This window comes from Macaca nemestrina, chromosome 8, assembly GCF_043159975.1.
Source record: "Macaca nemestrina isolate mMacNem1 chromosome 8, mMacNem.hap1, whole genome shotgun sequence".
NCBI lineage: Eukaryota > Metazoa > Chordata > Mammalia > Primates > Cercopithecidae > Macaca > Macaca nemestrina.
Window position 1 is genome coordinate 64,879,632 of NC_092132.1, and position 16,487 is coordinate 64,896,118.

The 16,487-nt window shown below is 41.7% G+C and overlaps 1 long non-coding RNA gene across 1 annotated transcript; it reads right to left on the minus strand.

Moving 5' to 3' along the window:
• Positions 1-1,311: 1,311 nt before the first annotated feature.
• On the minus strand, positions 1,312-15,870 carry LOC105483532 (uncharacterized). Its single transcript, XR_011606935.1, has 3 exons — positions 15,279-15,870; positions 12,283-13,667; positions 1,312-1,542 (listed from the first exon to the last, which is right to left on the minus strand). It is a non-coding gene; the product is annotated as an uncharacterized lncRNA (long non-coding RNA).
• Between the last annotated feature and the right edge of the window lie 617 nt (positions 15,871-16,487).

The window sequence follows — 16,487 nt, forward strand, 5'->3', positions numbered from 1 at the left end:
CTGATTGTTTTAATGTAAATAATTTCTTATGGCTATATTAACAAAGAACTATTACAGTCACATAAAAGGACTATAAGATGGATTTGTTAATAAAATGATACTTTTTAATGATACTCTTGGGAAAAATATTGGCTTCAATCAAGGCACAGATTATGTTATTTGCTCCTTGTCTTTATTTCAAATATATGCAAATAATGATACTGATAAGCCCAAAAGATACCAGACAGAATTTCAGGATATTGGTTTTCATATTTGGGAAATGAATATAAACTTTTGATGGAATTATTTGGATATATGCTGGGTAGAAGGCAAAATGAACATTATAAGACACCGTTTTAGGCCGGGCGCGGTGGCTCAAGCCTGTAATCCCAGCACTTTGGGAGGCCGAGACGGGCGGATCACGAGGTCAAGAGATCGAGACCATCCTGGCTAACATGGTGAAACCCCGTCTCTACTAAAAAAATACAAAAAACTAGGCAGGCGCCTGTAGTCCCAGCTACTCCGGAGGCTGAGGCAGCGTAAACCCGGGAGGCAGAGCTTGCAGTGAGCTGAGATCCGGCCACTGCACTCCAGCCCAGGCGACAGAGCGAGTCTCCGTCTCAAAAAAAAAAAAAAAAAAAAGACACCGTTTTAAATAAATTTGGCATCAACCTATCAGTAGTTATTTGTAACTAGAATAATCTTTTAAATGAAAAATGTGTATAGAAGAAAGTCAGTGTCATCCAGGATTAAACTTGTTAAAGCAAGGTGAGAAAAGCAAGAACTTTTGGATACTCTCTAAAATCTGAATTTGTGTTTCAAGTACAGATGTAAATTGCAGCTTAATAACATGCTTATGGCAGAAGAGCAAGCCAAAAGGGCTGCAGGTATGCAACTTGAGACCACTCTGAAAACCCAAAATCTTTTAGAAAGTCAAGATAACTTATTCAACGCCTTCCTGCTAGCCGCACCCCCTCCAGGTTAATCTATTTTTTTTTTTTTTTTTTTTTTTGAGACGGAGTCTCGCTCTGTCGCCCAGGCTGGAGTGCAGTGGCCGGATCTCAGCTCACTGCAAGCTCCGCCTCCCGGGTTTACGCCATTCTCCTGCCTCAGCCTCCCGAGTAGCTGGGACTACAGGCGCCCGCCACCTCGCCCGGCTAGTTTTTTGTATTTTTTAGTAGAGACGGGGTTTCACCGTGTTAGCCAGGATAGTCTCGATCTCCTGACCTCGTGATCCACCCGTCTCGGCCTCCCAAAGTGCTGGGATTACAGGCTTGAGCCACCGCGCCCGGCCTAGGTTAATCTATTTTTTATTCATAATCTAACTTTTGTTCTATATCACGCTTTTTTGTAAAGTTTGTGGCTCAATTACTTCTATGTTGCAAATTCTACTTCCCCTTCTTACTGGCTTTTCTTCGCTAGTTTTAAGGTTTTCCCCTCAAAACCGGGGTTACCTCACCTCTGATAGCACCCCATCTTCATATATTCTTCACAACTCTTCATGTAAACTGGATCCTCGTTTTCTCAGAAACAGCTTTGCAATTCCTGATGTGCATTTGCTATCTTATAAATAAAAAAGTAAAATATTATTTGCTCCTACTTATACATAAATGTTTTTTATTAACTCCAGATTGGGTGATTAGTTGAGGATTTGAAGAAGTTAGATGGAGAATTCAGGCAAAGGCTCTTTTTAGGAAAAATAGGAAATGGAATAGAGCCTATTTGTGAGGGGGCTGTGTCCACCTGGAAGCCACTTCTTCTTTTTTTTTTTTTTTTTTTTTTTGAGACGGAGTCTCGCTCTATCGCCCAGGCTGGAGTGCAGTGGCCCGATCTCAGCTCACTGCAAGCTCCGCCTCCCGGGTTTACGCCATTCTCCTGGCTCAGCCTCCCGAGTAGCTGGGACTATAGGCGACCGCTACCTCGCCCAGCTAGTTTTTTTGTATTTTTTTTTAGTAGAGACGGGGTTTCGCCCGTGTTAGCCAGGATGGTCTCGATCTCCTGAGCTTGTGATCCGCCCGTCTCGGCCTCCCAAAGTGCTGGGATTACAGGCTTGAGCCACCGCGCCCGGCCGTAGCCACTTCTTCTATCTGCATAGATATGATGAAGGAAAGACCCCCCCCCCATCAAGGTTTTCTCCATATTTACGTGTCATTTCCTTTCAACCTATAGCTCAAAATGATCTCTGTTCTCTCCTGCTGGATTCAAGCATCATTAAATACTTAGCAATTGTTTTAAGTAATTTTGAATAATAATAATATAATCACCTTTATGGAACATAGAGAAAAAAATGAGAAAAGAAAATAAAATCACATTTTATTCTGCTACCCTAAAGCAATCTTTGTTAGGGTTTTAATACATTTCTTTCCTTTTTCTATCCACTTAAAGATCTCCCCTGTTGCCAAATGTTCTTCGTAATCATAATTTATAAGCTATGCATCATCCAATGTTTTTGAAATATTTAATTTTTTGACATTTTAAAATCACAATACTGTGATAAATATCTTTCTGCATATACTTTCTCAATATTTGGGGTTTAATAATTGTCTTTAATTAACCTTAGCCCTCCAAGACTCAAGCAATAGGACAAAGCAGGTCTTGACGTCTATTTATTCCAACTTCATAAAGGAGAGCATCTCACTGTCAGAGAGCAGGTGGAAATGCTAGCATTTGTTCATTTGGCAGTCTAAAGGAATGCAGTCTTGTTAGTCTAAGCCAAAGACCATTGCGAACTTGACGGATGTCATTTTAATTTTATTATTATTATTATTATTTTTGAGACAGAGTTTGCTCTTGTCACCCAGGTTGGAATGCAATGGCACAGTCTCTGCTCACTGCAACCTCCACCTCCCAGGTTCAAGCAATTCTTCTGCCTCAGACTCCCAAGTAGCTGAGATTACAGGCATGTGCCACCACGCCCAGCTAATTTTTTTGTGTTGTTAGTAGAGACAGGGTTTCACCATGTTGGCCAGGCTAGTCTCGAACTCCTGACCCCAAGTAATCCACCTGCCTCGGCCTCCCAAAGTGCTGGGATTAAAGGTGTGAGCCACCGCACCTGGCTGATGGATGTCATTTTTAAAGAAAAAATAGGTAGTTTGGCTTAAAAGGGAATAAGGGGGAAATTCACATCTAATAGCCGTTTTTTCTTAATAAAAAATGCTTTACATTTAATCTTCATTAAAGAACCAAGACAATTTATTCAAGGTTATATGCTGCAGTATTTTAATAGATTGAAAGGGTTGATAACTCATAGTTGGTTTCTTCAATCTCATTTTTCATTGTTTCCTCCCAAATAATGTATTTCATTGTTAACATAAAAGTGCACTGTTGTACTCGCAAAAGAACCTGGCAGTTCATAAAGAATGGGAAAAAAAATATGCAAATCTTTGCCAATCTCCAAGGTTAATTTAACTGTCACAAGTAATTTTCCAAGAAAGCAAGCAGCCTGTGTCCATGAACCAGCCAGTTAACTCATCTACACTTGAGGCATGCATTTTGCTCCTGTGTAATTTTTTCATCACAGTATAACTTACTGTGTCAAAAGCATTGATAAGGGTGGTAACCACATTCTGTTCACACTGATTATTTGGGCAAATCTTTGGGCAAATCTTGAAGTCATTCTGCAGCAGGTAATGGGTCCTTCATCACAAATTCACAAATCACCAGCATTAGATAATTACACTATCCATCCGTAATTCTTTTGTTAAGCGGCACGTCCATGCAATCACCATACATGATTCTGAACACATCAATAAGATACTAGGGCTGGGTGCGGTGGCTCATGCCTGTAATCCCAGCACTTTGGGAGGCCAAGGGTGGCAGATGGCTTTAGGTCAGGAGCTCGAGACCAGCTGGGCCAACATGGTGAAACCCCGTCTCTACTAAAAATACAAAAATTAGCCAGGCGTGGTGTCACATGCCTGTGATCCCAACTACTCGGGAGGCTGAGGCATGAGAATTGCATGAACCCAAGAGGCAGTGGTTGCAGTGAGCTGAGATCATGCCACTTCACTCCAACCTGGGTGACAGAGTGAGACTCGGTCTCTCTTTCACTCTCTCTCTCTCTGTATCTATCTATCTATCTATTCAGCAAATAGTTACAATTATACATATATATTCAGTATATATATTCAGTAAATGGTTACAATTATACATATATATACATTATACATGTGTATATACATATATAGAGAGAAGAGTGTTTGCCACGATCATTCTGTAATCACTTAAAATAGTTTTTCTGCCTCCTCAAAAAATAAACTCTGTGCCTCGCAAATACATTTTTAATGTTTCTGTTTGAAATTAGCAGCTTCTAATTAACTTTTCAGGGTCCATTTGGGGTCATCCTTCTTGTTCTAATCCTGCTTCCATCTGACCATGCTGCTTCTCACTGCACCAAGATTAAGAAACAGGAAATAGAATGGATGGCTCTGGGCCCCTAACCCTTCCCTCCATTTCCACTGGCATGTGAACTCCCGGTGACCTGTTCTGGTTATCTCTTGCTGCATAACAAGCTACCTAAACCTGGTGGCTTAAACAACCATCATTTATTTTGCACATGCATCTGCAGTTTGTGCAGGGCTCTTTAGGGACAGCCTGTTTCTTTCCATGCAGTGTCAGCTGGTGACTCAACTGCTAGGGACTGCAACCATCTGAGTCCCTCACATATCTGGTAGTTGATGCTGGCGAATGGCTGGGACCTCAGCTGGGGCTGCTGGCTGGAACACCTGCATGTAGCCTTTCCATATGGGAGCTTGCCTTCCTTACATAGTTTTTTGGATCCCAAGAATGTGTCCCAAGAGGATAAGGCAGAATCTAAGGCATTTGTATGACCTATCTTTGGAAGTCATATGGCATCACTTCCAACTATATACACTGTTGGTTGAGGCAGTCACAGAGACCTGCCCAAGTTCAAGCAGAGGGGATATAAGCCACAGTACTTGATGGGAAGAGTGTCACCTTCTCAGTGTACAAGTAGCGTGCGGCATGAAATACATTATGGTGGCCATTTTTGAAAAATAAAACCTACGGTCACTAAATAAATCAGTCAGATGTAAAATATTCATTAAAAAAGACTTGCTTTTAAAAGTATTTCTTTACCTAGGCATTTAGATACTACCATTGGTTTCTACAAACCATTATATAAACCTTGCAGTATCTCAGGGATAGTACTCGTATGTGTTGAATACTATGCTAGGCACTAGGGTTCAAAGAGAAAAGGCATTAGCCTTGCCCATAAGAAGAGTATAATCTATTGGAAGAGACCCTTCAGTAAATAGTTACAATTATACATGATAGGCTGGGTGCGGTGCCTCACGCCTATAATCCCAGTACTTTGGGATGCCGAGGCAGGTGGATCACTTGAAGTCTGGAGTTGGAGACCAGCCTGGCCAATGTGGTGAAACCCCATCTCTACTAAAAATATAAAAAATTAGCCAGGCGTGGTGGCACACCCCTGTAATTCCAGCTACTTGGGAGCTGAGACAGGAGAATCGCTTGAATACAGGAAGCAGACGTTGCAGTGAGCTGAGATCATGCCACTTAACTCCAGCCTGGGCGACAGAACAAGACTCAGCCTCAAAAAATTAAAAAAAAAAAAAAACTATACATGATAAATGCAATAATGTAGATAAATATTGACATATATATGAAAAGAACACTGCATCTCATTCTGTCTGAGTGAAACATCGATGCCTTCATAGAGGAGGACTCCTTTATGCTGGCTCTTTCAAATTCTGGTAATAAAAAAGGGGGGAAATCATTTATATTGTAGGAATGGGGTACTTCCACAGCCATATTTCTAACGTAGTCGCCAACTTCAAGGCAATTGGAAATAAACGACCTTGCACTTGGAGTATTCTGGTTGCATCTTGAGTTCAAATTCTGCTGTATCTCAGTAAGTCGTGCCTGACTTAGTGATGCTTTAATGTCTCACAAAAGAGAATCACTCACTAAAAATGATAAATTAGTATGTAATAGGAAATATTGTAAACATGGTAACTCTAAATACCTGACAGATTTCCATGAGACAGTTGGGTATTGGTTTCTAAACAATTATTTATCAATAAGTATGTATTGAATGAATAGTTTTTTGCCATTGTTCTCAAAATGCATTGGCTCTTGAATACAAAGTGTTTCTTTCTTTCTTTTTTTTTTTTTTTTTTTGAGACGGAGTCTCGCTCTGTCGCCTAGGCTGGAGTGCAGTGGTGCCATCTCCACTCACTGCAAGCTCTGCTTCCCGGGTTCACGCCATTCTCCTGCCTCAGCCTCCTGAGTGGCTGGCACTACAGGGGCCCGCCACCAAGCCCGGCTAATTTTTTGTATTTTTAGTAGAGACAGGATTTCACCGTGTTGGCCAGGATGGTCTCAATCTCCTGACCTCGTGATCTGCCCGCCTCGGCCTCCCAAAGTGCTGGGATTACAGGCGTGAACCACCGCCCCCGGCTGCAAAGTGTTTCTTAATTACTCCTAAACCAAATTTAAGGCCAGGCGCCGTAGCTCATGCCTGTAATCCCAGCACTTTGGGAGGCCGAGGCCGGCGGATCACGAGGTCAGGAGATCGAGACCATCCTGGCTAACACATGAAACCTCATCTCTACTAAAATGCAAAAATTAGCCAGGCGTGGTGGTGGGCGCCTGTAGTCCCAGTTACCCGGGAGGCTGAGGCAGGAGAATGGTGTGAACCCGGGAGGCGGAGCTTGCAGTGAGCCGAGATTGTGCCACTGCACTCTAGCCTGGGCAACAGAGCGAGACTCTGTCTCAAAAAAAACAAACAAAAACAAAAAACTTAAGCCATATCTATGTGAGACCAAAAGAATTGTTTTCGGATAAAAAGTCAACATCCAAATCCTTTTTCATCTTTTTTTTTTTGAGACGGAGTTTTGCACTTGTTGCCCAGGCTGCAGTGCAATGGCATGATCTCGGCTCACCTCAACCTCTGCCTCCCGGGTTGAAGTGATTCTCCTGCCTCAGCCTCCAGAGTAGCTGGGATTACAGGCATGCACCACCACTCCCAGCGAATTTTGTATTTTTAGTAGAGACAGGGTTTCTCCATGTTGGTCAGGCTGGTTGCAAACTCCCAACCTCAGGTGATCTGCCCACCTCGGCCTCCCAAAGTGCTGGGATTATGGGTGTGAGCCACCATGCCCGGCATCATCTATGTATTTTAAATATAGATGAGATCATTTTATAAATATTGTTCTGAATCTTTTTTACTTACAAATTGATGATGGGTATCTTCCCATGTCAGTTCACATAGTTCCACTTAATCCTTTTCAACATGTCATGATGCTATGTTTGTACCATAATCTAACCATTCCCTACTTATGGATGTTAAAACATGTCCATTTTTTCACTCTTACAAATAATGCCACAGGGACCATGCATATGCATTCAATAAATAATCTAATCAATAAGAAATACAAAAAGGAAAATATACCGTAATATTAACAATGATGTTGCTGGGTGATGAACTGTGGGTTGTTTTGACTTTTCTGTATTTTCCAAAATTTTATTTTGTAAGTAATAATGAAAAATAGATTCTGGTTTTTAAAAAGATACCAATGCATCAGGCTGGGTGTGGTGGCTCACGCCTGTAATCCCAGCACTTTGGGAGGCCAAGACAGGTGGATCACCTGAGGTCAGGAGTTCAAGACCAGCCTGGCCAAAATGGTGAAACCCCGTCTCTACTAAAAATACAAAAACTAGCCAGGCGTGGTGACGGGCGCCTGTAATCCCAGCTACTCATGAGGCTGAGGCAGGGAGAATCACTTGAACCTGGAAGGCGGAGGTTGCAGTGAGCCGAGATCGCACCACTATACTCCAGCCTGGGTGACAGGGCAAGACTCCATCTCAAAATAAACAAACAAACAAGCAAAATAAAAAGGTATCAATGCATCAGATGCATAAGATAGCCAGAAACAGGTTACTTATTATATAAGTTGGTTCACATTTGGTTTTAATTCTACCTCCCATTTCAAAATGTTTGTTTCCAAGGGGAGTCTTCCAGACAGAAGCCTCCTGATTGGCCTGTTCTTCACTCTGCTTCTGCTCCAACTGGGCAAACAATATAGGAGTGACAGAAATATTTTGGGTAAACAGCTAAGAACAGGTTGAAAATGCCTTCCTTATTTGGATAGCTTTTAAAGAAATACCTTCTTGCTTGTGAGTTTATCTACTGGAAAGTTCATTTTCTCTTTTAAAAGTGCACCCTTTGTTAGAAGTCAGCACAGCAGTTACACTTGGATGGGGAAAGGGTTTCTGAGAATGATGGGCTTCCACGATGCTGGTAATGTTCTGTTTCTGTGTGTAAATGTAGAATTTACATACAGATATGTTCGCTTTATGAAAATTCATCAAACTGTATAAGTTTGATGCTTGCATTTTTAAATGTATATGCTATTCTTCCCTTACAAGTTAGAAAACAAACAAACAAACAAACAAACAAGGGGCCGTAGGACAAAAGATGCTGTAGTTTTGATGGGCCCAAAGAAATCCATGAAATAAAGGGAGGAAGCAAGGGCACTTGTAATTTAGGGAGTAGTTTCAGGACAAAATGCTATCACCCGACCATTCAAGAAAATGAGAAAAAGTAGCTAATGGCAAAGTTTCCACCATATCAAATATCTTTTGCTTTTAATAACTATAATAATAGTACAGGCTTTGTCTATTATCCCTTTATTTTATCCATAAAGTGGTCACCATTCTAGGGATTTTATTTTCCAGGTTAATCCTGGAAACCTTTGTCTACCAACACCTTATCGCATTAATTAATGATGCCCTGTCTCTGCCTCTCCACTGGTTCTTTTCTCTCAATCTGTAAAAATATTCAAATCTCTTCCTCTCGCGGAAAACTCCTCCCCACAACCAGGCTCCTTTTTTTTAACCCTCATTTCCTGTCATTTCCTCTCCTTTCAACTATCCCTTAACTGCATGCAACTCAAAAATATTATGTTGGTCTATTATATTATTTAATTGTGTTGTAATCATGTACGTGTTACCCACACCCACACCATCAGATTGGAAGCAGGAAAGACGCTATACATCATCATATTATCAAACCAAGTAAAATGCCTTTCTTTCTGAAGACTGCATTTATTGTTACCACTAGGAAACTCTTGAGTAAAGAGTTTCTTATATCACGGCACTCCCAGTGCCATGATATAAGAGCACACTTGTGACCAGGCGTGGTGGCTCATGTCTGTAATCCCAGCACTGTGGGAGGCCGAGGCGGGTGGATCACCTGAGGTCACGAGTTTGAGACCAGCCTGGCCAACATGGTGAAACCTGTCTCTACTAAAAATACCAAAATTAGCCAGGCGTGGTGGCAGGCACCTGTCATCCCAGCTACTCAGGAGGCTGAGGCAGGAGAATCGCTTAAACCCGGGAGGCGGAGGTTGCAATGAGCTGAGATTGTGCCATTGCACTCCAGTCTGGGCAACGAGAGTGAAATTCCATTTCAAAAAAAAAAAAAAGCACACTTGCCTCCTTTCTCATTCCACCACTGTCTCCCTTGGTGTTTAGGTCACTTCTGATTCAGGTTCCCTAAGACAGCCCACTGCCGTACACCCAACAGGGGAGGAAGTTTGGTAACTTTAAACAAGTGGGTTAGTCCTGTAAACTCGGGACAAGTAGAAACCACATTTCTCCTGCTCACCACTGTTTTCCCAGTAACTGGCCAAGTGCTTGACTCATGGCAGATGCTTCATAGGTATTCCTCTAATAAGTGAAATGAGGAATAAATGAATTCGTGAAAAAGAAGTGTAGAAAGTGAATATGAAGTAGATTAGCAAAGGTTCTTGGGCTGGTGCAGAGAGGACATTTCTAGCTTTCACCTTTTGCCACACTTTACAGCAGTGTTTTTCAAACTACTCATTAAGACTAATTAGTAAGTGGGAAAAACAATTTTGTGAGTCACAATTGAGATTTAAAAATGGAATAGGGTAGCTCATGCCTGTCATCCCAGCACTTAGGGAGGCCGAAGCAGTGAGGATTGCGTGAGCACAGCCTGGGCAACATATGGAGCCCAGAACCCCGCCCTTGCCAAAAAACAAACAAAAAACCCAGGTGTGGTGGCAAACACCTGTGGTCCCAGTTGCTCAAGGAAGTTGAGGTGGGAAGATCACTTGAGCCCAGGAGTTAGGGGCTGCAGTGAGCCAAAATCGTGCCACCGGACTCTGGCATGGGCAACAGAGCAAGACCCTGTCTCAATAAATAAATAAATAAATAAAAGTTAAATATAAAAAAATGAAATAAGATAAAACAAAATAAACAGAATAATAGAACAGAATTTCAGACAGAAAAGGAATGGAATGAAAAAGGAAAGAAAATGTCAGTAAATTGCAAGTGGTAAGGGAAATAAATACTTAATACAACTTTTTCTTATTTATATAGATACATACATACAGAATGTCTGTTCTAGATTTCCATTTGCAGTATTTCTTATGTGTATCAGGGTCAAAAAACTGGAAAGCTACTGCCCTAGTAGCCTGTGAAGGATAGAGTTAACGGAGCTTCAAAAGGCAGATAACCAGGAGAGAATTAGCTTATCATAAAGATCAGCAAAGTTTGAGCTGCTTATTTCTTTATTATTTTTTGTTATCTTTTGGTATTTTTGGCAGCACAAAGTCTTCTAAACAAGTTAATCTTCAACTCAAAGGCATAGTTAATTTTGAAATGTCCAGAAATCTTTCTTGAAATAGTGGAAGATAAATTATCTGTCTAGAATTTATTATAGTACCAATTGTTGCAAAAGCACACACTACAGGGCTCAGTGCAGAAACAGCATGCACTACTTCTTTCTCTTTGTCAAAAAATTGAGTTTTAATATATTTCAGAAACATATACATGGAATTTGATAAAGTTGCACAATATTTTTACTTGTTTCTCAATTCTTTCAACATGTTTCTCAGGGTTGGGTCTGCCTTTACATTTTCTTAATTCATTAGCAGTTTCTTCAGTTCCTTAATGAAATAGCACTGGTTTGTATTTTTATTTTATTTTATTCTTAAAGTTTCTTTTCTTTCCTTTTTCTTGAGGCAGAATCTTGCTCTGTCACCCAGGCTGGAGTGCAGTGGTGCCATCTCTGATCACTGCAACCTCCACCTCCTAGGTTCAAGCGATTCCCCCGCCTCAGCCCCCTGAGTAGCTGGGATTACAGGTGTGTGCCACCACAGCTGGCTAATTTTTTTTTTTTTGTATTTTTTTTTTTTTCAAGACAGAGTGTCGCTCTGTCCCCCAGGCTGGAGTGCAGTGGCGTGATCTCGGCTCACTGCAAGCTCCGCCTCCCGGGTTTACGCCATTCTCCTGCCTCAGCCTCCCGAGTAGCTGTGACTACAGGCGCCCGTCACCACGCCCGGCTAATTTTTGTATTTTTAGTAGAGACAGGGTTTCACTTTGTTGGTCAGGCTCGTCTCAAACTCCTGGCCTCAACTGATACGCCCATCTTGGCCTCCCAAAGTGCTGGGATTACAGGCGTGAGCCACCAGGCTCAATCGCTTTTGTTTGTTTGTTTGTTTGTTGAGATGGAGTCTTGCTCTGTCACCCAGGCTAGAGTGCAGTGGTGAGATATTGGCCCACTGCAACCTCCGCCACCTGGGTTCAGGAGATTCTCCTGCCTCAGCCTCCTGAGTAGCTGGGATTACAGGCGCCCATCACCACGCCCGGCTAATTTTTGTATTTTTAGTAGAGATGGGGTTTCACCATTTTGACCAGGCTGGTCTCAAACTCCTGACCTCAGGTGATCTACCTGCCTTGGCCTCCCAAAGTGCTGGGATTACTGGCGTGAGCCACCATGACCAGTCGACCCAGTCTGTTTTTATGTTATATATCTAATTTCGTAGGCTTCTTTCCAATCAGATTGAGTGGGTGATCTTTATTATGATCTATTCACTTTGATTTTCTTTGACTATGCTACCCTTTAGCAGAAAGTTATAGAACCTGCTATTGGATCTTGCTCTGGACACCGTATCTGGCAAGAGGCAATTCCAAGAGCCCCAGCTAGAGATGAGGGATTACATCATCACCAAGGTAGAGACACAGTGTACTCTGAACATTCCTAGATGACATGCTCGCCCGTAAAGGCAGGGGTGGGTTAGAGTGGGAGGAAGGATGACATCAAAGAGATCTTGAAAACATAAAAAATAAAAAAACAAAAACAAAGTTATCCACCCAGTAGGTCTCCTGGCTTTCAGGCTGTCTTACAGCAAGCTGTTCGAGTCCAGGAGTTTGAGACTAGCCTGAGCAACATAACAAGACCCCATCTGTAAAGAATAAATAAAAAGATTAGCTGGGCTTGGTGGTGCACACCTATAGTCGCAGTTACTCTGGAGGCTGAGGTAGGAGGATCGCTTGAGCTCAGGAGTTCAAGGCTGCAGTGAGCCATAATCCTATCAATGCACTCCAGCCAGGGCGACAGAGATCCTGTCTCTTAAAAGAAGAAGAAAGAAAGCAGCTTGAAGCAGAAAAGACAAGGAACCAGACCAGGTAGGTAACTCTAAATACTTTCAAGTACCTAAGAGGCCAGTTTTGTGAAGTTTTCTCACAACCTGTAGTAATCATAAAGGGAAGATGATGAGGGAACATCGGCCTCAGGTGCAGTGAGAGGCCCATCACTGGAGGTATTTAAGTGCAGGCCACGTGATCATTATCTGAGCTCTGAGTGGGAGAATGCCAGCACTGGGGGTGGGGGAGGAGCCCACAGCTGTATGGCCTTTTTATCTCCTAGAACCCATTTCTAGAAGTCCTCCCAGAACAAACAAGCAAAAGGCATTCTGCTATGGCTTGACTGTGTCCCTCAAAGTTGATGTGTTGGAAACTTAATCCCCAATGCAACAGTGTTGAGATGGGGGCCACTTAAGAGGTGATTAGAGGCTGAGTGCAGTGGCTCATGCCTGTAATCCAAGCACTTTGGGAGGCCGAGGTGGGCAGATCACTTGAGGTCAGGAGTTTGAGACCAGCCTGGCCAACATGGCGAAACCGCGTCTCTACTAAAAATACAAAAATTAGCCAGGTGTGGTGGCACACGCCTGTAATCCCAGCTACTCGGGAGGCTGAGGCAGGAGGATTGCTGGAACCTGGGAGGCGGAGGTTGCAGTGAGCCAAGATTGCTGCCACTGCACTCCAGCCTGGGCAACAGAGCGAGACTTTGGCTCAAAGAAGAAAAAAAAAAAAAAGAAAGAAAGAAATGATTAGGCCATGAGAACTCTACCCTCATAGATGGATGAATGAATGTTGCCATCACAGGAGTGGCTTGTTATCGAAAGAGGGGCTTATAATAAAAGCCAGTTCGACCCCCCTGCTCTCTCTCAACTTGTAATGCCCTCTGATGTGCTATGATGCAGAAGGCCCTCCCTAGATGCTGGCCACTCGACCTTGAACTTCTCAACCTCCAGAACTGTGAGAAACACATTTCTTTTCTTTATAAATTATCCAGTCTCTGGTATACAGTACAAAACAGACTAAGATACATTCTGACTCCCTGGCACCACTCAGGGCCAGAGTCATCTGTTAAAGACCCAATGCTACTCAGGGAGCTTTCTGACAGCCAGCAATTTTGACAGCGGGATAGGGTAAAATGCCTCATAGGAAAACACAGACACCAATTCTTTTTGGCCTTACTATTTTCTTCTTGTGCTTTCAGAGACCTCTTCGAGAAAAAGCATTGAACTCTGCAAACATTGTCCATGGAAGCCCTATAAAGATATTTCAAGGAGGTGGAAAAAGAAAGTCATTGTTCAATAGGGACAGAGTTTCAGATTCACAGGAAGAAAAAGTTCTGGAAATCTGTTTCTTGGCAATGTGAATATACTTAACGTTACTAAACTGCACACTTAAAAATGGTTAAGATGATAAATTTTAGGTTATGTGTTTTTTAACCATAGTAAAACAATTTTGTGTATTTTGAAAAATCTTATTTCAGCAAGAAAGCTGGATAAACTATCTCTTAATTACTCTTCAACACTCCCTAGTTGCAACAGGGATTACAAATCAAACGGAGTGTTTCAAATTTCTGGGCCATGTGGTTCATCCTAATAATAGTAATAATTATAAGAACCCAGGCACACAGGAGTTTAATAGTCTCATCCAAGTTGCCTGGGTACAAAGCACAATTATCAACCTCACCTAATAAACATCCAGAGATGCACGTAGCCCATGGGTTAGGATGTAATTTTAATGCTCAATATTAAACAATAATGGGCTTTGAGCTGGAAAGTAAACTTGGTAAATTTTATAAAATATAGAATATGGTATAGTTAGTGATACTTTGATGGTCTCTTTTATCACTTAAGATAAAATAAGAGATTAATGAACGTAAATTAGAAATATTTCCCAGTTCTCTAGATTGAGGCTTGCCATGAGAATTGAAAAATTTCATTTTCACAACATGTGATTTAATGAGATGACACATATAGAAAACACATGGCCTATCACCAGACATGGAGCACAGCTTTTTGTCTCTTTTATTTCATAACGTACCTAGAATAGTACTTGGCATAGTAGATACTCAATACATATTTGTTTAATAAATAGCAAGGGCTCAATAAAAGATAGCTAACAATGATTTAGATTCCAATATGAAAGAAAAATGCTCTTAATGGATAATGTGGCAAAGCTGACAACATTGGAATAAATTGCAACTCAAGATATTTCACAAAAGGAAATAGTTGCTAAAAATTCAGAAGCAATAAGAAAGACAGTGAAATCTATGAAAGATAATACAAAAGAGGCAGCTTGTGGAAACCCAAGGACAGGGCAATAGGTGGTCATATACTATGTCAATAGATAGTAGTCTCAAAATAAAGCATGTGGTTTTCAGATATGTCCTTTTCTCTTTGTGACTCAATTTATCCAATATTCATTTAACACACATTTAATAAGTACCAGGTGCTGTGCTTGCCCTGAAGATTCGAACATGTGTAAAACGAAACCTAGGTCCTGTAGTTTAGGGAGTTCACAGTTGAGAAGGAAATGCAGACACAACAAAATATAATGTAACATAACATAATGTAATATAAGTGGCCTCACAGAAGAAGAGTATGATTAATATTGTCCTACTGGTGTGAGGGATGGAAAGGCCTTCAGAGTGAGAGTTTGCCATGCAGGTAACTAAATAGTAGAAAAAAAAGATAGATGAAAAGGAAAAGAAAATATATTACTATTACTGTAAAATAATAATGTTAAGAATAATAGGCACCTGTCACATGCCAGGCACTGTAGCAGGCACCTGAAATGCATTATATATTACATGACGCAGTATTTTTATTGACATGTGAAAGCTACAGTAAGCAGGAGGAGGATCTGACCTGGTAGAAAGGGCAGGGGAGGAAAGGTGGAAAGCAAGTCGCCAGGCCCAATTTCCACTCCTTTGCTTGGATCCTTGTCACCTCCCTTCCCCCAGCTTCCCTCTGCTGGCCTTCACCTTCTCCAGAGTCTTAGGTATTACGCAGAGCCTGAAGGCCCCTCCTTACTCGTTCCATCTGGAGAGTTTCAGGCCAGAAAAACGGAGGCATCTCAGTCCAGGGAAAGCTGCATAAGGGTCAAAGTATAGAAGATAATAACAGTGATTCTCACTTTTTATTATTATTATTATTATTATTATTATTCATTTATTTTGAGGCAGAGTCTTGCTCTGTCACCCACGCTGGAGTGCAGTGGCACGATCTTGGTTCACGGCAACTTCCACCTCCCAGGTTCAAGCGATTCTTATGCCTCGGCCTCCTGAGTAGCTGGATTTACAGGCGTGCGCCACCACGCCCTGAGATTTTTGTATTTTTAGTAGAAATGGGATTTCACCATGTTGGCCAGGCTGGTCTCGAACTCCAGGCTGGTCTCAGGTGATCTGCCTGCCTAGGTCTCTCAAAGTGCTGGGATTACAAGCATGAGCCACCATGCCGGCCTTTTTTTTTTTTTTTTTTTTATTCTCACTTTTTAAAGTCTCAGATAAAAAAAAAAAAAAGCATCAGCCATCGTTTAGGTCCAACATTGCAAGCACTCCCTTTGTGAACATACATACTCTGTAGAAACACTAGTAAAAAGGCACTGGCAAGTTATTAAAGAATCCACATATATCAATTACTTGCCCACACTATGACAAACTGGGGAAGAGGTGCATAAACCCTGAGGAAACTTCTCCAGCTTTCTAGAATAGCTTCCAGCAAGCCTGAGGCAAGGGACAAAGGATTCTACAGTCCTGTTAAACTACAAAGGTTATCTCCCTCTTCCTTTATCAATTATGTGGTAATGAATCAGGAATTAATCACAGTCTTACAATTAAAAGCATTATGAATTCTTGTCTTGCAATGCTTTACTAACTAAATTTCCTATTGTTACTTTTACTGGCACCTGAAGGTAAGGAGAACCCCCCTTGGTTTCTTGAATGTCTTTTCTCCACCTAGGATTCTGCATACATGGTTGGAGCTCGGAAAAAAAAAAGCGAGAGAGAGAGAGACGTTCTCAACAGGTCAATTTATGGTAGAGATATTTTGTGTGGTATAGCGATATGAGAGGATGTG